This window comes from Pelophylax lessonae (assembly GCF_965119305.1).
Source record: "Pelophylax lessonae genome assembly, chromosome: 8".
Taxonomy (NCBI): Eukaryota; Metazoa; Chordata; class Amphibia; order Anura; family Ranidae; genus Pelophylax; species Pelophylax lessonae.
In genome coordinates this window covers 287,617,871-287,629,985 of record NC_138775.1, presented here as the reverse complement: position 1 = coordinate 287,629,985, position 12,115 = coordinate 287,617,871, and positions in this window count along the sequence as shown.

Sequence of the window (12,115 nt, the reverse complement as noted above, 5' to 3'; positions counted from 1 at the left end):
ACATAAGAATACTAGTCAGTACCAGTTTGCAAAAGTGAATTTTCTTTGGAAGACTAAATCACCTCCAACGTTGGGTGTCCTACATATGTAGATATTGCTGCGTTATGTAAAACTATTAGAATCGTTTTTACATTTTTAAAATGGGGTGCCTAAAGATTGTCCATAATTTTAAAGGGTGCCTCAAGACTGTTTATAATTTAAGAGGGTTGAGTAACACTGGCCTAGCCAGTCTTTAGACCTTTATGCTATAGAAAATTTATGGAGGTAACTGAAACTTCGAGTTGCCAAGCGACAGCCAAGAAACCTTAAGGATTTAGAGAAGATCTGTAAAGAAGAGTGGACCAAAATCCCTCCTGAGATGTGTGCAAACCTGGTAACCAACTACAAGAAACGTCTGACCTCTGTGCTTCCAACAAGGGTTTCTCCGCCAAGTCCTAAGTCACCTTTTGCTTGGGGATCAAATACTTATTTTACTCACTCAACTGAAACTCAATTTATAGCATTTGTATCATGTGTTTTTTTTTCTGGATTTTTGGTTTATATTCTAGTCTCTATCATATAAAATACACCTATGATAACAATTATAGACTTAATTAATAGTTAATAGAATTAAAAAAAAAAAAAATAATAAAAAAAAAATATATATATATATACACATAAAATAAGAGAAATGCAGTCAGCCTTCATACTTCCTTAGTGAGGGTTTCCTTAACCCCTTCCGTACCGCGTCATGTAAAATGACGTCGGCACAAATCCTTTCTCGATCCGGGCCGACGTCATATGACGGCGCCCGGATCTCCCCGCTACTGCGCGCCCCCGGGGGCGCGCAGCGCGGCGATCGGGGGTGAGGCTCGTCCCTCGGACTGAGCCCAACCCCGATCAAGGTAAACAGCCAATGAAATTGGCTGTTTACCACGTGATCGGCTGTGTCAATCACAGCCGATCACATGAGCGGCTCCAGCGCGAGCCGCTCGTTCCTTCCTTAATGCGCGCCCCCGGGGGCGCGCAGCGCGGCGATCGGGGACGAGGCTCGTCCCTCGGACAGAGCCCATCCCCGATCTAGGTAAAGAGCCAATGAAATTGGCTCTTTACCACGTGACCGGCTGTGTCCAATCACAGCCGGTCACAAATGTCATCAGAGAACATGGTAACTAGCTGTCACCGTGTTCTCCTCCTCACACACTGATCCTGTGTGAGGAGGAGATTGTGGTAACAGCTAGTTACCAATCATAGTGCACCCCAACCACACTGATTGCCCCCCCCCCAATAAAGAGCACCTGTCACTAGCCCATCAAAGTACCCGAGTACCTGTCACCAGCCCATCAGGTACTCAGATGACAGGTACTCGGGTACTCTGATGGGCTGGTGACAGGTACTCGGGTACTCTGATGGGCTGGTGACAGGTACTCGGGTACTCTGATGATGGGTACTCGGGTACTCTGATGACAGGTACTCGGGTACTCTGATGACAGGTACTCTGATGGGCTGGTGACAGGTACTCGGGTACTCTGATGACAGGTACTCGGGTACTCTGATGACGGGTACTCGGGTACTCTGATGACAGGTACTCGGGTACTCTGATGACAGGTACTCTGATGGGCTGGTGACAGGTACTCGGGTACTCTGATGACAAGTACTCGGGTACTCTGATGACAGGTACTCGGGTACTCTGATGACAAGTACTCGGGTACTCTGATGACGGGTACTCGGGTACTCTGATGACAGGTACTCGGGTACTCTGATGACAGGTACTCTGGTACTCTGATGACAGGTACTCTGGTACTCTGATGACAGGTACTCTGGTACTCTGATGACAGGTACTCTGGTACTCTGATGACAGGTACTCTGGTACTCTGATGACAGGTACTCTGGTACTCTGATGACAGGTACTCTGGTACTTTGAGTACCCGTCATCGGAGCACCCGAGTACCTGTCACCTACCCAACAGAGTACCCGAGTACCTTCCACCTGCTCATCAGAGTACCTGACACCTGAAGTACCCGAGTACTTGCCACCTGCTCATCATTACCCATCACTACTCATCAGTACTCATCAGTACCCATCAGTACCTATCACCTATTAGTATCAGTACTGATCATCCGTACCCATCAGTACAGTATCAGTATCACCTATCAGTATCAGTACTACTCATCAGTACCTATCACCTGCCTGTCACCTGCCCATAAGAGTACCCGAGTACCTGTCACCTGCCTATCGGAGTACTCGAGTACCTGCCACTTGCTCATCAGTACCAGAGTACCTGTCACCTGCCCAGCAAAGTACCCGAGTACCTGTCACCCTTCATACAGCCACCATGTCTAAGTCCAAAAAGGTTAACATACGTCGTCCGTTTAAACCTAAATACCGGTGTTATGGCAGCAGATAGCTGCCATAACCCTGGTATTTTTTTAAACGGTGGACGGTTGGCTTTCCGATAAGGGTGGTCCCAGCGGCAGATTCGCCGCGGGATCACCCTTCCGGGGTGGCGGAAGAGGTGCCCCCCCCCCTCCCGCTGCATTCTGGTCCTTTTCCCCGCTTACCGGACCCGCCGGCAGCGGGGAAAACGATCCGGTCCCAGATCCTCACAGACAGGATGTCGAGTGAGGGCAAGCTTGCCCTCACTCGACTCTATGGTCTTGGAGGACCGGAGCTACGGCAAACGTCGTTGCCTAGCAACCAGTTTAAAGGTCCCTTTTTTTTTTTTTCATTTTATTTAATTTTTTTTTAATTTTTTTTTTTTTATTTTTTCTATCTTTTAGTGTACTTGTGAGATCTGAGGACTTTTTGACCCCAGATCTCACAAAAAAGAGGTCCTGTCGTGCCTTTTTCTATTACAAGTAATGTTTACATTTCTTGCAATAGAAATAAAAATGATCAATTTTTTTTTTTAAAAAAAAACAGTGTAAAAATAAAAAATAATAAATAAAATAAATAGTAAAAAAAAAAAAAAAAAAAAATTAAAGCGCCGTGTCCCCGCGAGCTCGCGCGCAGAAGCGAACGCATACGGAAACCCCGCCCACATATGTAAACAGTGTTCAAACTACACATGTGAGGTATCGTCGCGATCGTTAGAGCAAGAGCAATAATTTGAGCCATAGACCTCCTCTGTAACTCTAAGATAGCAACCTGTAGAAATTTTTAAAATGTCGCCTATGGGGATTTTTAAGTACCAAAATTTGTCACCATTCTGTGAGCGTGCGCAATTTTGAAGCATGACATGTTGGGTATCTATTTACTCGGCGTAACATTATCTTTCACATTATGGAAAACAATTGGGCTAACTTTACTGTTTTCTTATTTTTTAATTAAAAAAAGTGATTTTTTTCCCAAAAAATTGCGTTTGGAAGACCGCTGCGCAAATACGGTGTGATAAAAAATATTGCAATAATCTCCATTTTATTCTCTAGGGTCTCTGCTAAAAAAAAATATATAATGTTTTGGGGTTCTAAGTAGTTTTCTAGCAAAAACAACTGATTTTAGCTTGTAAACACCAAATGTCAAAAATAGGCCTAGGCAAGTGGCTAGGATGCATGATGATGCTCCTTGGATGTTTAGGCCCCTCTATATGGCTAGGCTGTGAAAAAGTCTCACACATGTGGTATTGCCATACTCAGGAGGAGTGGCAGAATGTATTTTGGGGTGTCATTTTTGCGATGTACATGCTATGTGTTAGGAATATCCTATAAATTGACAACTTTGTGTAAAAAAAAAAGTTTTTATTTTTTTCCCACATTTTCCAAAAACTTGTGGAAAAAAATGACATGTTCAAAGGACCCATAATGCCTCTTAGAATATACGTTGGAGTGTTTGCTTTCCAAAATGGGGTAATTTTGTGGACTTTTCCATTGTATTGTTGCTCTAGGGCCTTGAAAAGTGTGATAGGTAGTAAGAAAGTTTTATGTGTATTTATGCTCCTAAAACGCCTTATGGTGCTACTTGGACGTGGAGTCTCTTTTTGTGGCCAGGCTGTGTAAAAGTCTCACACATGTGGTATCACCATACTCAGAAGGAGTAGCAGAATGAATTTTGGGGTGTCATTTTTGCTGTGTACATGCTATGTGTTAGAAATAGCTTATAAATTGACAACGTTTTGGGAAAAAAAAAGAAAAAAAAATGTTTTCTTCATTTTCCCAAGAATTGTGGGAAAAAATTATAACTTCAAAAAACTCACCATGCCTCTTACTAAATACCTTGGACTGTCTACTTTACAAAAAGGGGTCATTTGGGGGGTATTTGTACTGTCCTGACATTTCAGGGCCTCAAGAAAGGAGATAGGCCATCAGTACATCTGGTGTGATCAATTTTCAGTAATTGGTACCATAGCTTCTAGACTCAATAACTTTCACACAGACTAAATAATATACACTAATTTGGGTTAATTTTACCAGAGATATGTAGCAGTATAAATTTTGGCCCAAATGTATGAAGAAAAATTAATTTTTTGCAAAATTTTATAATAGAAACTAAAAAAAAGTGTTTTTTTTGCAAAATTTTTGCTCTTTTTTTGCTTATATCACGAAAAAAAAAAACCCCAGTTGTGATCAAATACCACCAAAAGAAAGCTCTATTTGTGTGAAAAAAATGATAAAAATTTTGTTTGGTTACAGTGTAGCATGACTGAGCAATTGTCATTCAAAGTGTGAGAGTGCTGAAAGCTGAAAATTGGTCTGGGCAGGAAGGGGGTCTAACTGCTCTGTATGGAAGCGGTTAAAGAACAGAACCATTAGCTCTGCACATTCCTTAACTCTTTTGGTTTAGGGGACAGGCATGATGAATTTTCGGTCCTATCAGCTCCAGATAATCTTGACAAATATCGTGATTGGTCATGATGATTTCCTCTCCTGGTGTCATATGACTTTTGGGCACAAGAAAAAGTATGTTATAAATTACAGATTAAATGGCATTTCCCTCCTTGGTGAAAATGAATAAAAGTGACTCCCTGCACAGCGCTCCATTCAGCCCATCAATCCTGACTCTGCCTATAAATAACACTAAGCCACCCATTATTGTAATGGAGTGCTAGCTGAGGGGACCAGGTCATGAACCAGCCACAAGGGACCCCCTGAGAATTAAAGAATAACACCAGGCAAGATATATATATATATATATATATATATATACCTACATACATACTGTATATATATATATATATATATATATATATATATATATATATACACACACATATACAGTGGGGAAAGTATTCAGACCCCCTTAAATTTTTCACTCTTTGTTATATTGCAGCCATTTGCTAAAATCATTTAAGTTCATTCTTCTTCCTCATGAATGTACACATAGCACCCCATACTGACAGAAAAACACAGAATTGTTGACATTGTTGCAGATTTATTAAAAAAGAAAAACTGAAATATCACATGGTCCTAAGTATTCAGACCCTTTTCTCAGTATTTAGTAGAAGCCCCCTTTTGATCTAATAAAGCCAGGAGTCTTTTTGGGAAAGATGCAACAAGTCTTTCACACCTGGATTTGGGGATCCTCTGCCATTCCTCCTTGCAGATCCTCTCCAGTTCTGTCAGGTTGATCTATCTATCTATCTATCTATCTATCTATCTATCTATCTATCTTTCTTCTGTCTGAACAATGTTTATAAACAATGTTACTTTGTATCTCTTTATCTCCTATCTGAACAATGTTTATAAGTATTGTTATTTTGTATCTCTCTATCTTCTGCCTGAGCAATGTTTGTAAAGATTTAATTATGGCAGTAGCCTTTACAGCTTCTGTATTTACACAGCAACTTCCTGCTGTCATTTTGGAAGCCAGGAATTGCCGGCAAGTGATACCTGAGGAAGGACAGAGGGGCAGAGGGACAGGACATACTAAACAGTACTTGTGTAAGTCCATTACATTTTTGAGGGCATGTGTAGCACATCCAATGTCCATAACTGGTTAAAGAGGTTGTATACCCACCTGTACTGTTTGTACCCATAGGTAAGCCTATAACAAGGCTTACCTATAGGTACTGTAAATATCTCCTAAACGTGCACCGTTTAGGAGATATTTACATTGTATGCAACCGATGATGCCATCGGCGCATACGCTCTGAAGGAACGGCCGCCCGTGCCGTTTCTTCAGAGCCCTGTGCCGTGACCTGCGACTCCCGCGCTCATGTGCCGGGGTGACGTCATACGGCTCTGGCCTGTAGCATTGCCTGAGTCTGCAGACCCGAAAGGAAGGTGGGCGAAGATGCGGCCTCCAACGGGGACGACGGAGGCTTCGTTTGCAGGTAAGTGTCAAAGTATGTGCTAGTATGGGTTGCATACTAGAACATTTTGCATTTAATTAGCAAATAACCAAAAATAAAAAAACATTTTTATCAGGCTTTACTTCCTCTTTAAAAATAAGTCAAAATCAAAGGAAACTGGCATCTTAGTGCATGAAGTAGATGACTACCCTGGATGATGCCTGATCAAGAAGGAACTGAGAAAAACAGATGAAGGCATTTCAGGGAAAGGACTGTGATCTCTGTGAGAGGTAATAATAACCTGGAAGAGAGCACCAAAGCTAAATAAATAAATGTTCTCCTACTATTATACCATGCTGTTTGGGAAAATGTTTCCAGAGTACTTACTGAACATGCATTCATCTCTGAAGCTAATATTAGACACCAGAATTACCAGAAATCTTTCCTGGAATGACATGAGAAATTTCTGCATTTTTTCCCATGCGTTAAATACTTGATGTGACGTTGGATCTGGACAGGGATACATTTGCATGGGAAACATTGTAGAGGTTTAATATTTTCCTGCAACTTAATATCAGTATTTGCAATCCTGGCTTTGCTGTGCAGAGTGAAGAATTCTGAAGATGTTGGGTTGATGCCCCAAGTTCTAGATGCCAACCGTTTGTGGAAAGAAGAAAATGACTCACCAAAACTGGATCAGCTGCGGGAGATGGTTAACGGGCCAAGACCTTTAATGTGGAGATGTACGATGAATAGCATGGGCGGATGACTCACTGAGATTGATGGCCTGAAAGACATCTGCTAATCCTCTAACCCATTGGAAGCTGCTGCCATCCATGTAGTGACTTGGTCAGCGTTGTTTATCAGCATGCATGCAATTTACAACTACCTTCCTTTTTGTTCACTAAAAAACCAGAGATTAGTGTCCATTATGCAGTGATGTTACAGTTAAAGGTGAACCCTGGTCTTCCCTTTAGTCTTGCACAGTTGTACAGGCAGGTACAAACCAGAGGCCCATGGTGCAGTGACTCAGCCCCCGTCCCACTCTCCCTCTTCCCAGCCTGACCCCCATTCCAGGCTCAAGCTCCGCTCAAGGTACTCTCTACTCACTGGCCGAATCCGGGTTCCCGACCTGGCCAGCAGGGGGCAGTTGGGGGGAGCTGGAAAGCTTGGTCGTAGCTGCCTAGCAAACGAGAGTCTCCATTGGGGCATGGAACTGGCCTCTGCTCAGACACAGTTTACACCAACCATGCTGTGGGGGAGGCCTGCGCTCAGTCCTTGTCTTCATCCCGCACTCAGTAAAGCCCCGTACACACGTACCGATCGTCGGCGAACGATCGGCCGTCTTTTGTCCAGGGCTGTCGGTGTCTGTTGAAAAGTGCAAAAGACTGCACAAGAATTTTGTCGGCCGACTACAGCCGACTGCAGAAGTGATGTCATGTAATGGTTAACTTTCCCTGTGTTTTTCCTTTTCTGAGCATGCCCAGTCTTGCAAATCTGCGGTCTGTCAGGCCGAAATCTGTACTGACTGGCGAACAATCGGCCGCTCTGGTGTCGGCATACAAAAATTTTAATGCTTGCATGACAGATTCTTTTCGGCCGAATGTGCGCTGTCGGCAGTCGGAGGCATCATACTAACAAGCCTACAATCGGCAGATCGGTCGTCGGCCGAAGCTTTTCGGCCGACGATCGGTACGTGTGTACGGGGCTTAAGTCAGCAGTGGGGACTTTTTACTTCTCTTCACCAGGAATCCTTTAGGCATGTCTGTGGCAGAAGTGGTGCAGCCTTTTTACGGGGCATCAGAGTGGACCAGGGGGCAATTGCCTCCCTGCCCCCTGGCCCAGTCCTCCCCTGTGTACAGGCTGCTCTCCAGTGCCAAAATTACTTACTCAGAAGTAATTTCTCAGTGTGCTGTGAAATCATTGTGCATTAGAAGCTGCAGCAAGTCAGATGGGTCCGGCCTCATTTCTTGCTGGACGACATCCAACATCATCTAACCTTATCCTCCACAGCCTGACTGTCCTTGGCCTGCCCCCTTCATTCATTGGAATTCAGTTCTTTCAATCATGGAGGCTCAGCATCTGAAGGGGGGACCTAGGATAGCATCAAGGCAAATACAGCCTGCATGTACACCAGTGGCGGCTGGTGCTCGGTAATTCGGGGTGGGGGGGTGTCAAACCAATGCACCCCCCCCCCCCCAGTCGGTCAGGTCGTCGGGTCAGTCAGTCAGTCAGGCGACACATTACTCCCCCCCCCTCTCTCTTCCTCCTTACCTCCTCATCTCTTCACCTCCTTCCTCCTGTCGGGAGCCGAGGAGTGCTGGATGGCTGAGCCGCTGTCCTCCTCCAGCCGCGTGTGTCTTCTGCCTCTTCCTGGCCACTGGCCAGTAAGATCGCTTTTCTTTTCAGCCAATCAGGAAAGGGGTCTCACAACCCTCTTCCTGATTGGCTGAGAGGAGAGTCAGTGTGACAATAGCGAATATTCATTCGCTATTATCACACAACTGGGTGGGCTCAGGGCGCAGTGCTCTGCGCCCCAAGCCCACCCTTTTCTGAAGCCTATTAGAGCCTCTGGCTCTAGTCACGTGCTTCGAAAAAAAAAAAATCACCTATTGGAGTCCATGCATCCGGCGCCCTGCATGTAGATTAGGGGGCCGGACGCATTGATGGGGGGGGGGGGGGGCCATCAATGGACCGGCCGCCCCTGATTTACACACTGAGTCTGACAGTGGGACTCTTCTGCGGTCAGAACACTCCGATCAGTGGCCAAAGCCCATTGGCTGCTGCTGGTCAAGAAAAAAATTCCAACATGCCCGTTGACAAAAGTAAAAGGTTAGATCAACTTCTGTCCAGAGGAAGGGGCCACGCGTAAATCAGAATTCAACCAGTCCCTGCTGAAACGGTGGATATTCAATCCATCTATGGCTAGCTTTAGCCTTTAACCCCTTCCCACCTAAGGGTAAAACAAATCTAAACGCCTAAGCACAATTTTAACATGTGTTTGTAAAACCGTACATATCATCAAAACTACATTGCTCCAAAAAAATTAAAGGAACACTTTTTAAGTATAGCATTAAGTCAATTAAATTCCTGGTATATTTATCTGGTCAGTTAAGTAGCAACGGGGGTTGTTAATCAGTTTCAGTTGCTTTGGTGTTAATGAGACTAACAACAGGGGCACTAGATGGGCAACAATGAGACAAATTCCAAAACAGGAATGGTTTTACAGGTGGAGGCCACTGACATTTTATTCCCTACTCATCTTTTCTTACTGTTTTTCACAAGTTTTGCATTTGGCTAGGGTCAGTGTCACTACTGGAAGCATGAGGAGATACCTGGACCCTATAGAGGTTGCTCAGGCAGTTTAACTCCTCCAGGATGGCACATCAATACATGTCATTACAAGAAGGTTTGCTGTGTCTCCCAGCACAGTCCCAAGAGCATGGAGGAGATTCCAGGACACAGGTGTTTTTTCTAGAAGAGCTGGACAGGGCTGTAGAAGGTCCTTAACCCATCAGCAGGACCGGTATCTGCTCCTTTGTGCAAGGAGGAACAGGATGAGCACTGCCAGAGCCCTACAAAATGACCTCCAGCAGGCCACTGGTGTGAATGTCTCTGACCAAACAATCAGAAACAGACTTCATGAGGGTGGCCTGAGGGGCCGACGTCCTCTAGTGGGCCCTGTGCTCACTGCCCGGCACCATGGAGCTCAATTGGCATTTGCCATTGAACACCAGAATTGGCAGGTCTGCCACTGGCACCCTGTGCTTTTCACAGATGAGAGCAGGTTCACCCTGAGCACATGTGACAGACGTGAAAGGGTCTGGAGAAGCCGTGGAGAATGTTATGCTGCCCTTAACATTGTTCAGCATGACCGGTTTGGAGGTGGTTCAGTGATGGTCTGGGGAGGAATATCCATGGAGGGACGCACAGACCTCTACAGGCTAGACAATAACACACCTGACTGCCATTAGGTATCGGGATGAAATCCTTGAACCCATTGTCAGACCCTACGCTGGTGCAGTGGGCCCTGGGTTCCTTCCGGTGCACGACAATACCCAGCCTCATCTGGTGAGAGTATGCAGCCAGTTCCTGGAGGATGAGGAATTGATACCACTGAATGCCCCCCCCCCCACGCTTGCCAGACCTAAACACAATAGAACTTCTCTGGGACATTATGTTTCCGTCCATTTGACGCTGCCAGGTTGCACCTCAGTCTGTTCAGGAGCTCAGTGATGCCCTGGTCCAGATCTGGGAGGAAATACCCCAGGACACCATCCGTTGTCTCATTAGGCGCATGCCCCGACATTGTCAGACATGCATACAAGCACGTGGGGGCCATACAAACTACTGAGGACCATTCTGAGTTGCTGCAATGAAATTTCAGCAAAATGGACTAGCCTACTGCATCATTATTCACTTTGATTTTCGGGGTGTTTGTGAATTCAGCCCTCTGTAGGGTGATAATTTTCATTTCCAACAAATTATGTGGAATCCTTTCCTTTCTAACACATTACCCAGTACATACCAGTATAGATCCTAAGACATTACCCAGTCCATACCAGTATAGATCCTAAGACATTACCCAGTCCATACCAGTATAGATCCTAAGACATTACCCAGTCCATACCAGTATAGATCCTAAGACATTACCCAGTCCATACCAGTATAGATCCTAAGACATTACCCAGTCCATACCAGTATAGATCCTAAGACATTATCCAGTCCATACCAGTATAGATCCTAAGACATTACCCAGTCCATACCAGTATAGATCCTAACACATAACCCAGTCTATACCAGTATAGATCCTATGACATTACCCAGCCCATACCAGTATAGATCCTATGACATTACCCAGTCCATACCAGTATAGATCCTAACACATTACCCAGTCCATACCAGTATAGATCCTATGACATTACCCAGTCCATACCAGTATAGATCCTAACACTTTACCCAGTCCATATCAGTATAGATCCTAACACATTACCCAGTCCATACCAGTATAGATCCTTACACATTACCCAGTCCATACCAGTATAGATCCTAACACATTACCCAGTCCATACCAGTATAGATCCTAACACATTACCCAGTCCATATCAGTATAGATCCTAACACATTACCCAGTCCATACCAGTATAGATCCTTACACATTACCCAGTCCATACCAGTATAGATCCTAACACATTACCCAGTCCATACCAGTATAGATCCTAACACATTACCCAGTCCATACCAGTATAGATCCTTACACATTACCCAGTCCATACCAGTATAGATCCTAACACATTACCCAGTCCATACCAGTATAGATCCTAACACATTACCCAGTCCATACCAGTATAGATCCTAACACATTACCCAGTCCATACCAGTATAGATCCTAACACATTACCCAGTCCATACCATTATAGATCCTAACACAAAACCCAGTCCATACCAGTATAGATCCTAACACATTACCCAGTCCATACCAGTATAGATATCCAGCATGAGATTTTTCCCCATTGAGATCTGATGTGTTTTCAAAGCCTTGGTTTTTTTGAGCAGTGTACTTTTATGCATCCAGGTGGATTATACCTTGTTTTTTTCAAGACAAATTGGCCTTTAATTTGGTGGTAAATGGTAACGGATATCTCCTTATTTTTTTTATTTTTTTTTTATTATCAAAGAAAAATTGGGCCAAATTAGTAAAAAAAAAAAAAAGAATTCTGTCCAAAAAAATACAGACCCTGACCTTTGACCCTGACTTTTACCCAAACACTAACCCTGACACTGACCTTCATGTAGGTATTTTTTTGGATTTAATACAGTTTTTTTTTTCTTATTTTTAGTTTTTGTTTTTTTTTTTCTTTTTACACACACTTTTTTTTTCCTCTGCAAGGAAAGAGAGAGAGAGAGATA